We start from the raw sequence: 21,352 nt of genomic DNA on the forward strand, positions 1-21,352 counted from the left end.
GCAATATCATTTTAAATTTGAGATAACTAAAATTTCTCCTTCTTTATCCTCCTTCCCTTCCTTCCTTCCTTCCTTTCTTTTTTCCTTCCTTCCTTTTTTTCCTTCCTTTTTCTGTCTGTATTTTTTCTTGCTATGGAAGTAACTTAAAACCCTTCTGGCATTCTAACAATGTGTGTGTGTGTGATTGTGTGTGTGTGTGCATGTGTGCATGCGTGTGTGTGTGTGTAATCTCCTTTGGTATTTAATATTACCTTTCCATCACTTCTACAGTAAAATTTTATTTTCAGTATCTTATGACCTATACCAAATTCATCTTATGATAACTTAACTACAATATATATGTTAGTCTATTGAAATATTTATGGTTATATTTTCTGAGATAAAATAAGTCACTATATTTTTCTAGCAAAAAATTCTGTTATTATATGATTTATACTGATGGTTGTAGTTATTGAAGAAAACAGACTTCAAAAAATAAAATACTATAAATTGATTTTTGATAAAGTACAAAGCATATATTCTGGTGAATTTGTTTTTCAAATTTTCTTTTAGCAATAAATGTAGAAAGCCAGCAATGGAACAGAACTAACCGAATTTTGAATCAGATGGATCCTACCACTTAATATGTGAGGGGAACCAATAAACACACATTGATCTTCAAGCCTCAGTGACCTTCTAAAACAGCGTTTCTCCAAGTTCATTCTACAATGAGGTATTCATAGATGCAAACATTGGCTCCTTGAGGTCAGAACTATTCATAAGAATATTAAGCTTTTATTCACTTGCTTAAGGTATTGAAATTGGCAACAAAGGCCTGAAAGAAATGATAGGTTAAATATGCTAGAGTCTTAGCTGAAATAAAAGAAGTGGCAACAAACTGTAGCATTATTGCCTTCTTCAATTCAATGCATTCTCAGTCACCAAAAAGGGGGCTGTGCTATTTCATTTAAAATGGTCCTTGACGAAGCACTAAAGATTTACAATATTATTCAGATATGGACTTTGAATACAACATTTTAATCTTCTTTTTGATAAATTAATACCTACAATGCACTTCTGCATTTTAAATAAGAAAATTATGTTGAGAAAAAGTCATATGATGGTTTACATTTTTAGTAAAATGAGGCTTTTTTAAATCATACAACCTGGTTTCTACTTTAGAAAGAAAGTAGAAAACAAGATATGGTCATTCAAATTCGATTATAGCAGACATTTTTTCTAATGGAATGAAGTGAGTTTGAAGATTTAATTAGATAATACATTTAAAAAACTCACTATAGTATTGACTTAAATGGTTGAATAGTCAATAATATTATGAAAATATATGCCTATTTTGCATGTAAAAATAGTCTGGTAAAACTTGCATGTGATAACAGAAACTTGACATCTCTCTAATACCTAAAGAGTTTCTGATGAGGATTGTTGCATTAGTAGCAAACGTAATCTTTAAATTTTGTGTAATGAAAACTGTCAAAAAGTTAAAATATTTGTATATATAAATATCAGTAAAGCAACACAAGTGGATCAAAAGTAAAAAGTAGGCCAATATATCTTAATAAAATAATACATAGAAGTTGATTGATTTGCTTTCAGATTTGTGTTAAAATAATCATATTGTAACAATTAAATCAATTAACTGATAAAGAATTGTAGATACTCAAAGATAGACTCAAGATGGCACAGTTAGAACAACCCAGGATTGAAGCTCTTGGTGAACGTGCGGAGGGTGAGTCAGGGCCGCATTTCCAGATGGATCTTTGTAGCCCACAGAATGGGGAAATTCCAAGGTATAAAAAAAGACGTGGGACACCAGCCCAGCGGTTTTGGCTGGTGCAGCTGGCTGCCGGTGCTGAAGCGCAGCAGTGCTCCACAGCACTCCGCACAAAGTGCATGGGTCTGGGATCCCTGTTGAACCGGCAATCTGAAACTTGAGAGGGCAGATTGGCATATCCATCTGATTCAACAAGACTTGGACAGTGACCCAGGCCAGGAGATTCCAGGGAAACGGCATTTGGGCCAGCGCAGTGGGACAAACAAAACGGCGATTCCAAACGCTCCAGGTGGAGAGTTTTACTGTGAGCACAGCTGAACCCAGGATGGAGAACCTCGGTGGGGGAGGGGCATCCGCCATTACCAAGGCAATCTGCCCCTACTGAGGTACACACCCATTGCTGATGCAGCCTGCCGTTTATGAGGCAACTCGCCACAACAGAGAGACTTTGATGCAGGGCGTAGCCCTTGGAAGCAGAACAGAGATTGCAGCAGTAGGGCAAAGCCTTCAGCAACAGGACAGACCTCACATCAGAAAAGCAGAGCCTCGGCAGGCAAATAGTGAGTAGACTGCCTCCTAGCTAAGCAGGACAGCGCAATGGACACTCATAAAGAAAGCCCCAACCCCCTGAGACAGAGCATCTGAAAAAAAGTGTTTTTTTATGAGTTCTGCTGCAGCAGAATTAAATGTAGCAGCCTAGCAGCCTAGCAACCCTGAATGAACAACAGAGCTCACAGCTCAGCACTTGAGCTCCCATAAGGTACACACTTTCTCCTCAAGCAGCTCCCTGACCCCTCTATATCCAGAAGACTGACATTTAACAGGCATCATTCTGGGACAAAGATAGCAGAAAAAGATACTGGTAGCATCCCTCACTGTTCCGAAGCTGCTATAGGTGCACCCCAGACAAGCAGGGCCTGAAGTGGACCTCAGCTGTCGTACACTGGAAGGGATAGATTGGTAGAAGGAAAACCAAGTAACAGAAATACTTCATCATCAACAATCTGGGCGTCCACTCAGAGACCCAATCGAAAAGTCAGCAACTACTCAGAAGACAGGTAGATAAATACACAAAGACGGGAAGAAACCAGTGCAGAAAAAAGGAAAACACCCGAAACGAGAACACCTCGCCTACTAGAAAGGACAAGAACTTCTCACCAGCAGGGGAACAAAGCTGGACAGAGAATGACTGTGATGAAATGATGGAATTAGAATTCAGAAGGTGGATAATGAGAAACTTCCGTGAGCTAAAAGAACATGTTTTAAATCAATACAAAGAAATTAAGAACCTTGAGAAAAGATTCGAGGAAATGATAACAAGAATTGATAACTTAGAGAGGAATATGAATGAATTGAAGGAGCTGAAAAACACAATACGAGAACCTCGCAAAGCATGCACAAGTTTCAACAGCTGAATTAACCAAGCAGAAGAAAGAATATCAGAAGTCGAAGATCAACTTAATGAAATAAAATGAGAAACCAGGATTAGAGAAAAAAGCACAAGAAGGAATGAACAAAGTCTCCAAGAAATGTGGGACTATGTGAAGAGACCTAACCTACGTTTGATAGGTGTACCAGAATGTGACAAAGAGAATAAATCCAAGCTGGAAAATACTCTTCAGAATATTATCGAGGAAAATATCCCTCACCTAGCAAGGCAGGCCAACACTCAAATGCAGAAAATACAGAGAACACCACAATAATATTCCGCAATAAGAGCAACCCCAAGGCACATAATCGTCAGTTTCACCAGGGTTGAAATAAAGAAGAAAATACTAAGGGCAGCCAGAGAGAAAGGTTGGGTAACCCACAAAGTGAAGCCCATCAGACTCACAGCAGATGTCTCAGCAGAAACTCTACAAGCCAGAAGAGAGTGGGGGCCAATATTCAACATCCTTAGAGAAAAGAACTTTCAACCCAGAATTTCATATCCAGTTAAACTGAGCTTCATAAGTGAAGAAAAAATAAAATCCTTTGCGAACAAGCAAGTACTCAGAGAGTTTGTCACCACCAGGCCTGCTTTACAAGAGCTCCTAAAAGAGGCACTACACACAGAAAAAAACAACCAGTAGCAGCCATTCCAAAATCACACTAAATGCTAAAGAGCATCAACATAATGAAGAATCTACATCAACTAAGGGGCAAAACAGCCAGCTAGCATCAAAATGGCAGTATCAAATTCACACATTAACAATATTAATTTTAAATGTAAATGGACTAAATGCACCAATCAAAAGACACAGACTGGCAAATTGGATATAAAACCAAAACCCATCAGTGTGCTGTATCCAGGAAACCCATCTCACATGTAAGGATACACAAAGGCTAGAAATAAAGGGATGGAGGAAGATTTACCAAGCTAATGGAGAGCAAAAAAAAGCAGGAGTTGCAATTCTCATCTCTGATAAAAGAGACTTTAAAGCAACAAATATCAAAAGAGACAAAGAAGGTCATTACATAAAGGTAGGAGGATCGATACAACAAGAAGAGCTAACGATAGAAAACATATATGGACCCAATACAGGAGCACCCAAACACATAAGGCAAGTTTTTAATGACTTACAAAAAGACTTAGACTCCCACACAATAATAGTGGGAGACTTTAACACTCCACTGTCAATATTAGACAGATCAACCAGACAGAAAATCAACAAAAATATCTAGGGCTTGAACTCAGACCTGAAAATAGCAAACCTAATAGACATTTACAAAACTCTCCACCCCAAATCCATAGAATATACATTCTTCTCAGCACCACATCACACCTACTCTAAAATTGACCACATAATTGGAAGTAAAGCACTCCTCAGCAAATGCAAAACAACTGAGATCACAACAAGCAGTCTCTCAGATTATAGTGCAATCAGGTTAGAAATCACAATTCAGAAACCAACCCTGAACCGCACAGCTTTATGGAAACTGAACAACGGGCTCTTGAATGTTGACTGGATAAACAATGAAATAAAGGCACAAATAAAGAAGTTCTCCTAAACCAATGAGAACGAAGACACAACATGCCAGAATCTCTAAGACACATTTAAAGCAGTCTCTAGAGGAAAATATATAGCAATAAGTGCCCATATGAGGAGAATGGAGAGTTACAAAATTGACACTCTACCGTCAAAATTGAAAGAGCTAGAGGAGCAAGATCAAAAAAACTCAAAACCCAGCAGAAGACAAAAAATAACTAAGATCAGAGCAGAACTGAAGGAGATTGAGACACGAAAAACCCTTCAAAAAATCAATAAATCCAAGAGCTGGTTTTTGAAAAGTTCAACAAAATAGACAAACCACTAGCAAGATTGATAAAAAAGAAAAGAGAGAACAACCAAATAGATGCAATAAAAAATGATAAAGGGGAAATCACAGAATCCACAGAAATTCAAACCATCATCAGAGAATATTACAAACAACTCTATGCACATAAACTAGTAAACGTAGAAGAAACGGATAAATTCCTGGACTCCTGTGTCCTCCCAAGCCTAAACCAGGAGGAAGCTGAAACTATGAACAGACCAATAACAAGGTCTGAAGTCAAGGCAGCAATTAAGAGACTACCATACAAAAAAAGCCCAGGTCCAGATGGGTTCACAGCCGAATTCTACCAGACCTACAAAGAGGAAGTGGTACCATTCCTTCTGAAACTATTCCAAATAATCCAAAAAGAGGGAATCTTTCCGAAATCATTTTATGAGACCAACATCATCCTGATACCAAAACCCGGCAGAGACCCAACGAGAAAAGAAAACTTCAGGCCAATATCCATGATGAACATAGATGCAAAAATCTTCAATAAAATATTGGCAAGCCGATTGCAACAGCAAATCAAAAAACTTATTCATCATGATCAAGTAGGATTCATCCCGGGGATGCAAGGCTGGTTCAACATACACAAGTCTATCAACGTAATTCTCCACATAAACAGAACCAAAACCAAAAACCACATGATTATCTCAATTGATGCAGAGAAGGCATTTGACAAAATTCAACAGCCCTTTATGCTAAAAACCCTCAATAAACTCGGTATCGATGGAACGTATCTCAAAGTAATAAAAGCTATTTACGACAAACCAACAGCCAATATCATACTGAATGGGCAAAAACTGGAAGCATTCCCTTTGAAATCCGGCACTAGACAAGGATGCACTCTCTAACCACTCCTATTCAGTATAGTACTGGAATTTGTAGCCAGAGCACTCAGGCAAGAAAAAGGAATAAAGGGTATTCAAATAGGAAAGGTGGAAGCCAAATTGTCTCTATTTGCAGACGACAAAATAGTATACCTATAAGACCCCATCCCCTCACCCCAAAAACTCCTGAAACTGATATGTAACTTCAGCAAAGTCTCAGGACAAAAAATCTATGTGCAAAAATCACAAGCATTCCTCTACGCCAAGAACAGACTTAAAGAAGCTAAATTAAGAACGAACTGCCATTCACAATTGCTATAAAAACAATAAAATACCTAGGAATACAACTCACATAAAATATATGGGACCTCTTCAAGGAAAACTACAAACCACTGCTCAACGAAATAAGAGAGGACACAAACAGATGGAGAAACATTCCATGTTCATGGTTAGGAAGAATTAATATCGTGAAAATGGCTATACTGCTCAAAGTAATTTACAGAATCAACGCTATCCCCATCAAGCTATCATTGACTTTCTTCACAGAACTGGGAAAAACCACCATAAACTTCATATGGAACCAAAAGAGAGCCCGCATAGCCAAGTCAATTCTAAGCAAAAAGAACACAGCGGGGGTCATCACACTACCCGATTTCAAACTATACTACAAGGCTACAGTAATCAAAACAGCATGGTACTGGTACCAAAACAGAGATATAGACCAATGGAACAAAACAGAGGCATTGGGGGAAACACAACATATCTACAACCATACAATCTTTGATAAGCCTGACAAAAACAAGCCATGGGGAAAGGATTCCCTGTTCAATAAATGGTATTGGGAAAACTGGCTAACCATGTGCAGAAAGCAGAAACTGGACCCCTTCCTGACACCTTACACTAAAATTAACTTTAGATGGATTAAAGACTTAAACATAAGACCCAGCACCATAAAAACCCTAGAAGGAAATATAGGCAAAACCATCCAGGACATAGGAGTAGGCAAAGACTTCATGAACAAAACACCAAAAGGATTGACAACAAAAGCCAAAATAGACAAATGGGACTTAATGAAACTCCACAGCTTCTGCATGGCAAAAGAAAGTCACTAGAGTGAATCAGCAACCAACAGAATGGGAAAAAATTTTTGCAGTTTACCCATCTGACAAAGGGCTGATATCCAGAATTTACAAAGAACTCAAACAGATTTACAGGAAAAAAACCAAACAGTTTTATTCAAAAATGGGCAAAGGATATGAACAGACACTTTACAAAAGAAGACATATATGAGGCCAACAATCATATGAAAAAATGCTCATCGTCACTGGTCATCAGAGAGATGCAAATCAAAACCACATTGAGATACCATCTCACGCCAGTTAGAATGGCGATCATTAAAAATATCTGGAGACAACAGATGCTGGAGAGGATGTGGAGAAAAGGGAACACTTCTACACTGTTGGTGGGAGTGTAAATTAGTTCAACCATTGTGGAAGACAGTGTGACGATTCCTCAAGGCCTTAGAAATAGAAATTCCATTTGACCCAGCAATCCCATTACTGGGTATATATCCAAAGGACTATAAATCGTTCTACTATGAGGACACATGCACACGAATGTTCATTGCAGCACTGTTTACAATAGCAAAGACCTGGAATCAACCCAAATGCCCATTGATGATAGAGTGGATTGGGAAAATGTGGAAAAAACACATATACACCATGGAATATTATGCAGCAATCAGAAATGATGAGTTTGTGTCGTTTGTAGGGACATGGATGAATCTGGAGAACATCATCCTCAGCAAACTGACACAAGAATAGGAAATGAAATATCGCATATTCTCACTCATAGGTGGGTGATGAAAAATGAGAACACATGGACACAGAAAGGGGAGTACTAAACACTGGGGTCTATTGGGGGAAAATGGGGAGGACCAACAGGTGGGGGGGAGCTAAGGTTAGGGATAGCCTGGGGAGAAATGTGAAATGTGGGTGAAGGGGAGAAAGGAAGGAAAACACACTGCATTGTGTGTACCTGTGGAACTGTCTTGCATGTTCTGCACATGTACCCCAAAACCTAAAATGCAATAAAAAATTAAAAAAAAAGAATTGCGGATACTCTTATTAGATACAACACCTAAAATTATCTAAGAAGGATATCCACAATTCTTAAAAAGAATATTAACATACTTCCTTCCCTTCTTTAAAAATATTTGACTGAGGCCAGAATATCTTGTGTACCCCAAACACAACAACATATCACAATAAAGTCAATGCAAAAGCAAATATAAGAGCCCAGGAGTTTGTCATTGAAGTTGATATTAAAGTTTTTCAAAAATGTAAAGCAATGCCATTCTTACTACTAATTTACTTTGATTTTTAAAATATAATTACATTATATAAGTATGTAATTTGTATTAACATATCTTAACTTATTATTGTACATGATAAAATATACAAAATACCTGTTAAGTAAAACAAACAGGCCAGGTGCTTCAGCTCACACCTATAATCCCAGCATATTGAGAGTCCAAAGCAGTTGGATCATCTGAGGTGGGTAGTCCAAGAACAGCCTGACCAACATGGAGAAACTTCATTTCTACTAAAAATACAAAAAATTAGCCAGGCATGGTGGCACATACCAGTAATCCCATGCCTGTAGTCCCACCTAATTAGGAGGCTGAGGTAGGAGGATTGCTTGAACCAGGGAAGCAGAGGTTGCAGCAAGCTGATCACACTACTGCTCTCCAGCCTGGGCAACAGAGAGAGACTCCAACTCAAACAAACAAACTAACAAACCACAAAAAATAATTTTGTAAAATTCCTTTTAAAAATTCAAGTGTGTGAGAATTAATGATAGTGAAGCCATTTTTTCTATCCTGGTTACTGTGTGTTTCTACCTTGGTGATGGTGTTCCCCAAAACAACGCTAAGGTCAAGTTTGGCCATAGCTTTAAGAGAGCATAACAACCCTGACCACAACAAAGCCTGAGTGGCCCTTACCACATTCCTTTCCAGCCTCCTACAGTTCCAACCTGCCAGCATTCCCCAACACCTCCTCTATACAAATTTTATTATTAAAAACCTCAGCTTGCAAGCAATCAGGGTCTCAGCCAGATTCCTGACTAAAACCCTTTCTTTGTAGGCTTATTCTTGTAAATAAACCTGTTTGACCATTGAGTTGCCTTCTCTCTTACTTGTTTCATTTAAAAATCTTCCTACCATTGACTTTCTTCACAGAACTAAAAAAAAGCATTTTGAACTTCATATGGAACCAAAAGAGAGCCCACATTGCCAAGTTAATTCTAAGCAGAGAGAACACAGCGGGAGGCATCACACTAAAGAACTTCAAACTATACTACAAGGCTACAGTAATCAAAACAGCATGGTACTAGTACCAAAACAGAGATATAGACCAATGGAACAAAACAGAGGCTTCGGAGGCAACACAACATATCTACAATCATACAAACTTTGATAAACCTGACAAAAACAAGCCTTGGGGAAAGGACTTCCTATTTAATAAATCGTGTTGGGAAAACTGGGTAGCCATGTGCAGAAAGTAGAAACTGGACCCCTTCCTGACACCTTACACCAAAATTAACTCCAGATGGATTAAAGACTTAAACATAAGACCTGGAACCATAAAAACCCTAGAAGAAAATCTGGGCAAAACCATTCAGGATATAGGAGTAGGCAAGGACTTAATGACCAAAACACCAAAAGCATTGGCAACAAAAGCCAAAATACACAAATGGGACCTAATCAAACTCCACAGCTTCTGCACGGCAAAAGAAACAGTCACTAGAGTGAATCAGCAACAAACAGAATGGGAAAAAAATCTTTGCAGTTTACCCATCTGACAAAGGGCTGATATCCAGAATTTACAAAGAACTCAAACAGATTTACAGGAAAAAAACAAACAAGTCCATTCAAAAATGGGCAAAGGATATGAACAGACACTTTATGAAAGAATACATACATGAGATCAATAAACACATGAAAAAAATGCTCATCATCACTGGTCATTAGAGAGATGCAAATCAAAACCACATTGAGACACCACCTAATGCCAATTCAAATAGTGATCATTAAAAATCTGGAGACAACAGATGCTGGTGGGGATGTGTAGAAATAGGAACACTTCTACACTGCTGGTGGGAGTGTAAATTAGTTCAACCATTGTGGAAGACAGTGTGGCGATTCCTCAAAGACCTAGAAATAGAAATTCCATTTCACCCAGCAATCTGATTACTGGGTATATATCCAAAGGACTATAAATCATTCTACTATAAGGACACATGCATATGAATGTTTATTGCAGCACTGTTTACAATAGCAAAGACCTGGAACCAACCCAAATACCCATTGATAATAGACTGGACAGGAAAAATGTGGCACATATGCAGCATAAAATATTATTTAGCAATAAAAAATGATGAGTTTGTGTATTTTGTAGGGACATGGATGAATCTGGAGAACATCATTCTCAGCAAACTGACACAAGAACAGAAAATGAAATACCGCATATTCTCACTCATAGGCGGGTGAAGAACAATGAGAACACAGGGACACAGAAAAGTGAGTACCACACACTGGGATCTATTGGGGGGAATAGGGGAGGGACAGTGCAGGGGGAGCTGGGGGAGGGATAGCATGGAGAGAAATACCAAATGTGGGTGAAGGGGAGGAAGACAGTTAAACACACTGCCACGTGTGTACCTATACAACTATCTTGCATGTTCTGCACATGTACCCCCAAACCTAAAATGCAATAAAAAAAACTTCATAACAATGTGAATTAAGGAAATGTATTTTTTTAGTTTTAATTGCTTGCGCAGTTACTAATAATAGATATAATCCACATAAACAATATCTATTCGAGTCTTCCATAATTTCTAGGAGTGTGCAGTGGGTCTTCAATAATTGCTGTGATTGAGACCAAAGTGTTTGACAAGTACTATAATAAAAATGTTACAATTATACATAAAATTAACACATACAGTAAGCCAAAAAGTGTCTGAGCGAGATCTCAATCAAGTTAGAGGTTTACTTAGTCAAAATTAAGAATGTGCCCAGGAAAAAGAAACGCAAGTTATAGTAGGATCTGCAGCCCATGCTTTTTCCAGAGAGGGTTTTGAGGGCTTCAATGTTTCAAGGGAAAGAGCAAGCTGGAGGGAAAAGAGGAAAGAACAAAAGATGGGGATAGGCTGTGAGACAAATAGTTGCATTCTTGTGAGGCTTTGATTAGTGCTCAGTGGGTTCATATTTTACATGTGAAAAGAGAAGAGTGTGGAGAAAAGTTAACTCTGCCTTTGTCTTGTGCTTGGTAGATCAACATTTTACATAAGATAATATAAGCATGTGGAATTATAGCTATCTGTTTAGGAATGAAAAGAAGGCAGTCGTTCCCAAAACTCAGTTCCTAACCTTATAGTGAGGTTTTATTTTCTTTTCACATTTCCCCCTCACCCTATTCTTCAAAATCTTTTGGAGATAACACTGCAGATGAAAATGATTTGCTGGTAAAGGGTTTGCTCTGATCCCTCACTGCTAGGATGGTTTATTACTATAAGTTTAGGTCCCATACATCTAGGAAAGCTTATTCCTAGTAGGATGTGAAGTCTTATGTCCCACAGAGAAAAACCAGATAAATAAGAAAGAAACAAAAAGAAAATAATAAAAGAATAAATAACAAAAAGTCCATGGCCAGGACATAGCAATGAAGGAGAAAATAATCTTAGAAAACTGATTCAGGCTTTATTACCTGAAGTCCATATGTTAGTAGGCAGGCAAAAAAGCAGTTTATGTGTGTGTGTGTGTTTGTGTGTGTATAGTGTATATATGTGTCTGTGTGTATGTGTGTATATAGTGTGTGTGTATGTGTGCATATATATATATATGTATATATATAACATCACCCTCTTCCCTCTACCAGGGGAGGGCAGCCACGCCACATGACATATGTGTGACACACAAATACACACACATATATAAACAATATATACACTATATATATATGTTGTGTGTGTACATATATATATGTGTATATATATATATGTTGCTATTTCTTTTAAATTTTAAGTTGTCTAGCTTCAGTCTGCAGGGTTTTAACAAAAACACAGCTTAGTGATTTCAAATCAGAAAAATGGGAGAAACATACACTTTAAAACATTAGTTTGGAGATCTGTAGCTAGGAAAGAATTCAGGACCCAATGCAGTTAAACTGTAGACAAATAATAAAAAACAAACAACAACAACAAAAAAACACATGCATAGGGCCAGAGTCTACTGACAGGAGTACTAGAGTATCCTTTGAAAGATAATTTTTCTCTCTCCAGTCCTTTATTGTAACCAAGGACAAAATCATAATAGGACAAATTTATTTACAAAATAAACTTTAGTCTTATTATACCTGGTCCAATTCTTTGCATAAAGTGGAGCAAAATCAATTATATGCCATATACACTGCTTTTACCTTGGCTTTGTTGGAATCTTTTTTATAAGGAATCTCAGATTTGACTTTTTAAAAGCCTCTTGATCTCAGCAAAAGATATATCTATGCCTGCAGGTACTTATATGAATTTGGGCAAATTATTCTCTTCTCAAAATCCCAAGATTACTGGGGGTTCCTTGGTGTGTCAGAAACTGATATTGTTTAATTACACAGGTCAGGAACCCTGTAAAGGAACCAAATAGACAAGGTATGAGGCCAGTTTCTTCAAAGGGCTTTTATTCACTCTATGAGTCAACTTCAATCTTCAAAGCCACCTACTCATGTCTATAAACATTGAAGTTCAGTCCAAGCCTTGGTAAAATAACGTATGTCTCCAACTGTGTCCTGTAACAAAAGAAAACAGATTTCTATTGAGCTTATGCAAATAACTATACTGCCATAAAATCAGAATACTCAAAAATAGTTTCCAAATTCTGGATAAATTAGGTACAGAGAAAGAAATGTTCTTCAAATTTTGCTCACGAGAGTATATTTTACACAGTTGTTTAAGAGGAATCAGTGATGTTTTAATAAATGTTATAAAAATTATTTGTTTTTTTTACTTCAGTCCCATATAGTCAATTTGATGCATTTTATACTGGAGTTAGTAATCCTCATAAATACATTAGCTCTTTAATAAGAGTCCAGAAAGTAGTTGTGGCTTTTGGTTTTGATTTCATCTAATCCAATGACACAGTTTCCACAGTTACAAGAAATTTGATTTCAAACAGCGTGTGTCAGAGCTTCTTTCATTAAGTCCTCTAAAGAAGCAAGTTTTGAACTGTAATTTTTATAAACCAGATTTTGAGAAGAATCAAAATAAAACAATAATTGTGAATGACAAAAGTCTTGGGTATCAATGGTTAAAGATACATGGCAAGAGAATTTGTTTATTTCTTTGGCATACAGCAATTTAACATAATAATCATCATTAATATTAATAGTAGTAGGAGGCAGACAATTCCTAAGCAGGCAGGGGTGGTTCCCCAGTGAAGCCCCACCTTCAAGTCAAAGATAATTTAAAGCCTGAAAGCCAACCTACAAGTCAAATCCATGGATGAGATTGAGAAACTGTCTTCCAATTTGGTATGCTTTCCTCTGATTGGTCTCTACCTTTCAACTATTTTACCTATTCTTACCTGAATGTTTTTTCACACTGGCATGTCCACCTTTGAACAGCGCCTTTGTTTTAACATTTTTTATATGCTCACAAACCAATCAGCCTACACTCCCCCATTATGAGCCCATAAAAGCCCCACACCCAGCCACACTGAAAGAGAAACCACCCAACTTTGGATGTGGGAACCACCCTCGTGTCCCCTGTTTGCTGAGAGCTGTTTTGTTGTTTAATGGAATTCTTCTTTACCCTCCTCACACTTTGATTGTCAGCATTATCTCATTCATCTTGGACACAGAATGAGAACTTGGTACCCACTGAAGGTGGGTACACAGAAGGCTGTAACATTATGGCCCTCTTCCCTCTACCAGTGGAGGGTAGACACTCTGCGTGACAAGAAGCAGTGGTGGGTCTGAGGCAGCCCCAGAGCTGCAGACCAGAGTGGGGCAAGGGGCTGACAGAACTGTTAACCTGCCGCTGTCTGGTGGACTGTGGACAGTGGGACTAAAATAGCTAATTAGCGTGCTGTAATACCCCCTCTGGGGCTTCAGGGTCATGGGCACCCCTGCCTCAGTACCACCATGTTCTCCTCTGGACATCAGGGTCCACCATGGGAGTGGCTTGCAACACACTTGGTCCAGCCATAAGCATCACACAAAGCCTGCTTCTGTGCCTATACTTAGAATGGCTGGATGTACCCCACACTCATTCACCCACACAAGGCCCTCCAACTAAAGACTGAGTACACAGTCTCAGAAGTCGTGGGATCTAAGCTGGAAGACAGGGCAAAGTGTGACCTGGTGGGTTGAGTAGACAAGGCATCTTCTGATGCAGGCCAAGGGCTGAACAAGGCCCAGGTGGGAATGTCACCAGCCAAGGAGATCCCAAGCTGGCAAAGTGACCAAGAAAAATCCCGGGTCGATATTGATAACATATACTTACACATCAGGATGACAGAAATATCATATAATTTTGGAACACATATTAATAATCTACTTATATAAATAGAATCAAAACAATAAAATAATTTTATAATTCATGATGCTTTCTATATGATTTTAACATATATTAAATATGCCATGTAGGTTTCATTTTTACTTTAGGGCACCTAGTATTCTAAAAGTTAATGAGGTAAAAAAGACTGTATTTAGAGTTTGTTTTCAGAATATTTGTCAAGTATCAAAAGTTTAAAACACTTGATATCACAGAATAAGCACCCAGCTCGGTGTAAAATAGTGATTCATTTAGTCACAATGATAATTCAAAGATTTCTGAGAAAAAAAGGCTTTATTATTTGATAAATAGGACACTTGATTTGCAAAACAATAAGACCAAATACAGGCAGCATAAATCCAACTGCATTTGTCTCTCTTTTGCTCTCCCTTTTATTCCAGCTTCTTCCAAAAGCAAATAAAAATCTTTAATGTCACTTAATTTTATGCAAATATTTTATTCCAAATAGGAAACTAGCTTTTACTTTTACAGTGTATTAATAACACTAAAGCTTATTTTAATAAAATCATATAAACAAATTCATCCTTAATATATCTAGACTAGCTATAACTGTATAGTCAAAACCGTATTGCCATGCCTTCTTATAACCCTTTTTCCAAACACATTCTACTTGCATTTGTATTCTTCAGATATAGAAATGTTTTCTGTATACTAGTAGTTTTAATTACCTATATTAATTACAATGTTAACTCTTAATAACACTTTCTTTTAACTGAAAAATGTAGAAGGTAAGCAATTTTAATTAGGTATCAGATGCAGAGCACAGAACAAATGACAGAGGTGCACATTATGTCCAATCATTACCAGCATCATCAGAGGGCATTGTTGTGCTGGGGAGAACTGTACATACCCCCAGGCCTTACCATGACTATGAGACAAACAAGTGAAACAATTATTTAAAATAACACAGAAGTGTTTTATGACCTTAAAACATTTAGCAAAAACAGTTTCTGACCTTCCTGAGCAGTTCAGACCAACTGTCTAAATTAAGTCTTGAAGATAGTTTTATGTTATGTTACCAGTATCATTAAATCACTTTTATTTACTAAAAATTACTAAAGTCATGTGAACTAAAGGACATTTGAGTGATAGTTTTTATTTTTCTGATAAAATATTTTATTTAAGCACTTGCTTTTTAAAGCAATTCATTAGATCTCTTTTCTGTATTTTGGTAGTGGAATATCACATATACATGATGTGTAAACAAACAGGCATACACATAGACAGAAGCACATCTTTCAGTCAACTGAAAAGAATTCTCAAAAACAACATTCAAAAACAATGCATTAAGGTCTTTAAATGTGTATACATAAAATATATATACATATATGTGTAATACATAATCTCCCTCTATATATGTGTATGAGCTTAATTAAAAGCTGATATCCAAGATATATATATAATATATAAATGTATATTTAATTTAATTTAATTTATATTTAATATTAGCTTTAATTAATTATAAAAATTTAATATCAGCTTTAATTTAATTATATATATATGATACCAGCTTTTAATTAAGCAGACTTTTAACCATAAAGCTTTTTAAAAAATCCTTTAAAATCTCTTATCATTACATATTAGCCAGGGAAAACAGTTGATATTATTGGCTTTTGAAATTCTTTGTCAAATGTATTCTTCCAAGTGTCTGAACCAATGTTATGATTTAACTGTAGATGCACAGTGTCTTCAGCAAGGTGGCAAGCAGGTGTTTTCATTCTTCAAAATTTATAGAAAGAATAAATTTAAGACAGGGAATCAGAAGCTGTCAATGGAAGGGCAATGAATCAATAAATGGCCAAGCCACACAAATATCAAAACAGAAAGGACTTAATCCTTGGCTTGGGATTAATCCTAGGCTGCCATGGTAAAAGAGAAGAGTCTTAGCTACCAGAATGCAGCATGAGGCAGTCTCCACTGGTTCTCAGCAAGGAATCTAGAGCTTGAAGTTTTGATCTTGCAAAGGATCAAAACTTTGCCATTGTTTTCATCAGAGACTTCTCAAAGCTAGCCATATTACTACTACCATATAGCCTTCTTTAATTTAACCTTCTCATCAATTGTTTGGGATAAGAGACCTCTATAATTTATTTGTATATCCTTTGGACATTGACAATTAGAATTTTCAATAGTGTACTTTATTTCAATATATTATACTCATAACAAGTCACTAAAGTACGCCAGAGTCACTATACCAAGAATAGTCACACAAATTCTTTCTTCTTCACTAATAAAAACTTGGAATATTAGACTGATTTTTACCACCCACTTAGCTAGAGTGCGGTGAAAGAGGTGAGGAGCCTGGATGGTAAGAAATTCTTACCTCTTCAGCAGGAGAGTAGGTCTCTGTCTTCTCTTCATCTGTGGCTTCTAGAAGAAAAAAGCAACCTTGATTATCCTGCTTGCTTCACCATCCTGTGGGAGTCATAGGCTCTTGACTCCATAAGGATTTATTGAAAAATCACTGACATGAGGCAAACCAGAAACAAACACTGGAGATTAGAGTAATTAATAGAATAAAAGGCATAGACATTTATGTAACATGTATACAGCACCACCTTCAGCATGAAGACCCAACTTTCTAAGTAACAGAAGCTCATAGACTACCTTGAAATTACAGAAAGAATGAAGAATCAGGGTATGGCTAACCAAAACAGATTTTAGAGGCAAGACAGAATATGTGAGGAAGAAAGAAAGAGGCTTGGCTATAGAAAAGATGGCCTTGATGAAACTTTTCACGTTAGTTAATTTTTTTATTCTTCTTAACTGGTTGGGTTTTAGAGATGGAATTTGACTTTTCTAGCTTAGGATTTTTAGTAAACATTAGAAGGAACCAGGAGTTCATCAAATATAATGGAAGATAGAAAAAAACAAAGTACCACAAAATCAGAAAAATGCCCATCGCACAATTTTCATACAGCCAAGATCTCTAAGCATAAGTTATAGCCAGCTGACAATAAATATTAACCTTTAGTTGCCAAATCCCCAAATGATATTCCAAACCAGCTCCTACCTTGGAGAGGAGACCCAGCTAAAGACTGCTCTCTGCTTCCATAGAATTAGCAAACTCCCAGAAAAAAAAGTTCTACCACAGAATAAACCTCAGACTTCAACCAAAAAATGTGAGAAATCAGGGATCTCTGGAGGAAGAAGCTTCCAAACCTCAGCACATTGTCCAATTGGTCAGAGTTATAAAGAGCTTCTAGCTAGTACCAAGACCCAAATAGGAGAGTTGCTGCAAGCCAGAAGGCCAAATTCCACTCAGAATCCTTTCGTGATTGCCAAAAATTGTCTGAGATAGATCTCAATCAATGTAGAGGTTTATTTTGCTAATATTGAGGATGCACTCAGTGGGGGAAAAGAAAAAAACACGTTACAATAGGATCCGTGGTCTATGCTTTTTCCAAAGAGGGTTTTAAGGGCTGATTTAAAGGGAAAGAGTGGGCAGAAAGAGAAGAAGGGAGGAAAAAAAGGTAGGGAGTATAGGCTGTGAGGCAAGTGCTTGCATTCTTTTTTTTAATTGCATTTTAGGTTTTGGGGTACATGTGCAGAACATGCAAGATAGTTGCATAGGTACACACATGGCAGTGTGATTTGCTGTCTTCCTCCCCTTCACCCACATCTGGCATTTCTCCCCATGCTATCCCTCCCCAGCTCCCCTCGTTCTGTCCCTCCCCTATTCCCCCCAATAGACCCCAGTGTGTAGTGCTCCCCTCCCTGTGTCCATGTGTTCTCATTGTTCATCACCCACCTATGAGTGAGAATATGCGGTATTTCACTTTCTGTTATTGTGTCAGTTTGCTGAGAATGATGTTCTCCAGATTCATCCATGTCCTTGCAAAAGACATGAACTCATTGTTTTTGATTGCTGCATAATATTCCATGGTGTATATGTGCCACATTTTTCTATCATCGATGGGCATTTGGGTTGGTTCCAGGTCTTTGCTATCGTAAACAGTGCTGCAATGAACATTTGTGTGCGTGTGTCCTTATAGTAGAATGATTTATAATTTTTTGGATATATACCCAGGAATGGGATTGCTGGGTGAAATGGAATTTCTATTTCTAGGTCTTTGAGGAATCACCACACTGTCTTCCCCAAGGGTTGAACTAATTTACACTCCCACCAACAGTGTAAAAGTGTTCCTATTTCTTCACATTCTCTCCAGCATCTGTTGTCTCCAGATTTTAATGATCGCCATTGTAAGTGCTTACATTCTTATGAGGCTTTGATAATTGTCAGTTATACAATTGTCTTGCAATAGGTAGATCTAAATTTTACAGAAGATAATGGAAGCTTACAAAACTACAGTTATCTGTTTAGGATCAAAAGGAAGGCAGATTTTTGTTTTGTTTTGTTTGTGTTTTGTCACTCTATTCCTACGCTTAACTTTTTCCTTTGACATAATGAGTTTTGGATTCCAAGATTTAGCAGGATTGTTAGGAGAAAGTGCTTAGTATAAAATATAGTATTAAATGATTGTGCACACAACTATATATTTTTTATTTTGTTCTTCATTAAAATAACTTTCACTACAACCCCTTACATGAGAAGAATTGCTTGAGAATGATACATATAAGGATTCTTGAATTTTATCTAAATATGAGTAAATGTTACAGTATTATCCATTACATCAAGAAAGCCTTAAATGTTTTATTTACAGTTTTATTATAAGCAAATACGAGCTCCATGTAGCAATTTCAGCTACAAAATATCTGGATTTAGGGTATCTAAATTACAAGTTTTCTAATATAAAATACCTATAAGTGCTAACTATTCTGTAAATTTGTTATTTTTCTTTAAGATTCAGTAACAGAAATAAAAGCAACAAGCATTAGAGTAGAATCGTATATGGCTGTTTATTGACAGACTTGACAATTGGGGGTTGTAAATTCTACATTCACTGTCAAGGATGAGTAAGTTGACCTGGGCTTGGCACAATTTACTTTAATGTCCTTTTATGTCAAATGGAAATGATGCTAGTGGCTCCACGGAGTTCTCTGAGAATGGAAGGTTAAAAGTAGTGTGAAATGCTCAGATTTGAAGTGTTACCCTAGAGCAATCTATTACTGTAAGTTCTCTCTTAACCTCATTGATACATTCTTGGAAACTGCAACTTTAAGTCCTTAAGCTAAATGACATGTAAGAAAACCAATTTTGCTACATGCTAATTAATATAAATAAAAGAATAAGTTTCTACAGAATATTTCTGATCACAAAACATCACAAAACTTCTAAATAAAGAACCCAAACACTTCCACATTAACCACTGACATAAATGTGAGATATACATATGTTTAAGAAAGCATAATAAAAGCAAGTAAGATAATTATTTACCCAATTATTCAGTTCAGAGTCTGGGGTGGCCAGAATCCATCCCAGCTACTCAGAGCATCAGGTAGGAGCCAACCCTGGCCAGGCAGCCTTTCTATCACACTGTGCTTTTATACACACTTGCATTCACTCCTACTGGGACAACTTAAGACACGCCAGTTCATTTAAAGTGCATGTCTTTAGAATGTGAGAGGAAATGAGTTTCAAAAGGATGCTGAACTATTGTCTTGTTTTTCTAAGGAAGAGTGGAGATTATATTGATATATTACTTAATACTCATTTTGAAGCACATGTCTTAACAAAACACACTCAAATTCTTTCCACACACTCATACACAAATAAACCGATTCTGGGGCATCCCATATGTGATGCAACATAACTCCAGTTACAATAAGTTTTTAGTTTTCTATCATATATTGAAACATTATTGACCTTACTTTTGTATTTATGCTAAGTAAATTAGATTAGGAAGTGATATAACTAAGCCCTACTTTAGGAGGGAGGAAATAATTAGAGGAAAGAATAGGTGTTTGTTCTGAGATAAAGTTTATTAGGACAGATAGCACATGATATCTATAAACAACACAATAACATATTGATTTCTAAGCATGGTACAGGAATCCAGGACAAGCTGGGATACAGAAATCTCAGTAGCTAGCAGTAGGACCCATGAGTGGGATGTAGTGGGAAGGCTAGGAATAGTAAAAGAAATGTTTTGTTTACTGTGTAAGGTTTTTAACACTTTTTGTAATTATTGGAGATAGAGTAAAATCAATAATAATGTTTTTGACAACTTTTTGATCTTGCTGAACTCTTTCTATTTTAAGTAATATTCTAGGTGTTTTTGTAAAGATTAGGTTATTTAAACTCATTACAGTTTATAGAAATAAGAACATTAAGTCACACAGTATTGTTTGACCTACACCACCCACAATTAGAGAGTAAAAATGAGAATTATTTACTCCTATAGTCTCAATTTAAATCCTCTGTGTTTGATGTCACCATTGTTATGTTTCCTACTATAATAATGTGGCTCCAGAATCATGGGCATCAGATAAAAAGTGGAAAATTTGGGTTTTCAAAATTCTGAGTTAGAAAAAACACCACAAAGAAGACCTGGCAACAAGTTGTTTCCACTGAAAATTATACTTTAAGTGAAGAAAGAAATGTCTTAAATAACATCCTGTGGGACAGGACACATATCACAGATCTTTTTGATGAGATAAGAAATATTGAAGCAGGCAGAACAATGACCTCTAAAGATGTCCTGGAAACTGTGAATATGTTTCTTGACATCCTGAACTCTGGAGACTGTGGCTATGTTGCTTGACATAACAAAGGGACTTTGCAGATGTGATTATGTTAGAATTTTGATACAGGAGATTAACCTGGATTATCAGGGTGGATCCAAAATATCACAAGGTTTAATTGGGTCCACCAAGAGGGAGGCTGGAAAATCAAAGTCATATGGAGAAGTAATAGCAGAAA

Source organism: Callithrix jacchus, chromosome 19 (assembly GCF_049354715.1).
Source record: "Callithrix jacchus isolate 240 chromosome 19, calJac240_pri, whole genome shotgun sequence".
NCBI lineage: Eukaryota > Metazoa > Chordata > Mammalia > Primates > Cebidae > Callithrix > Callithrix jacchus.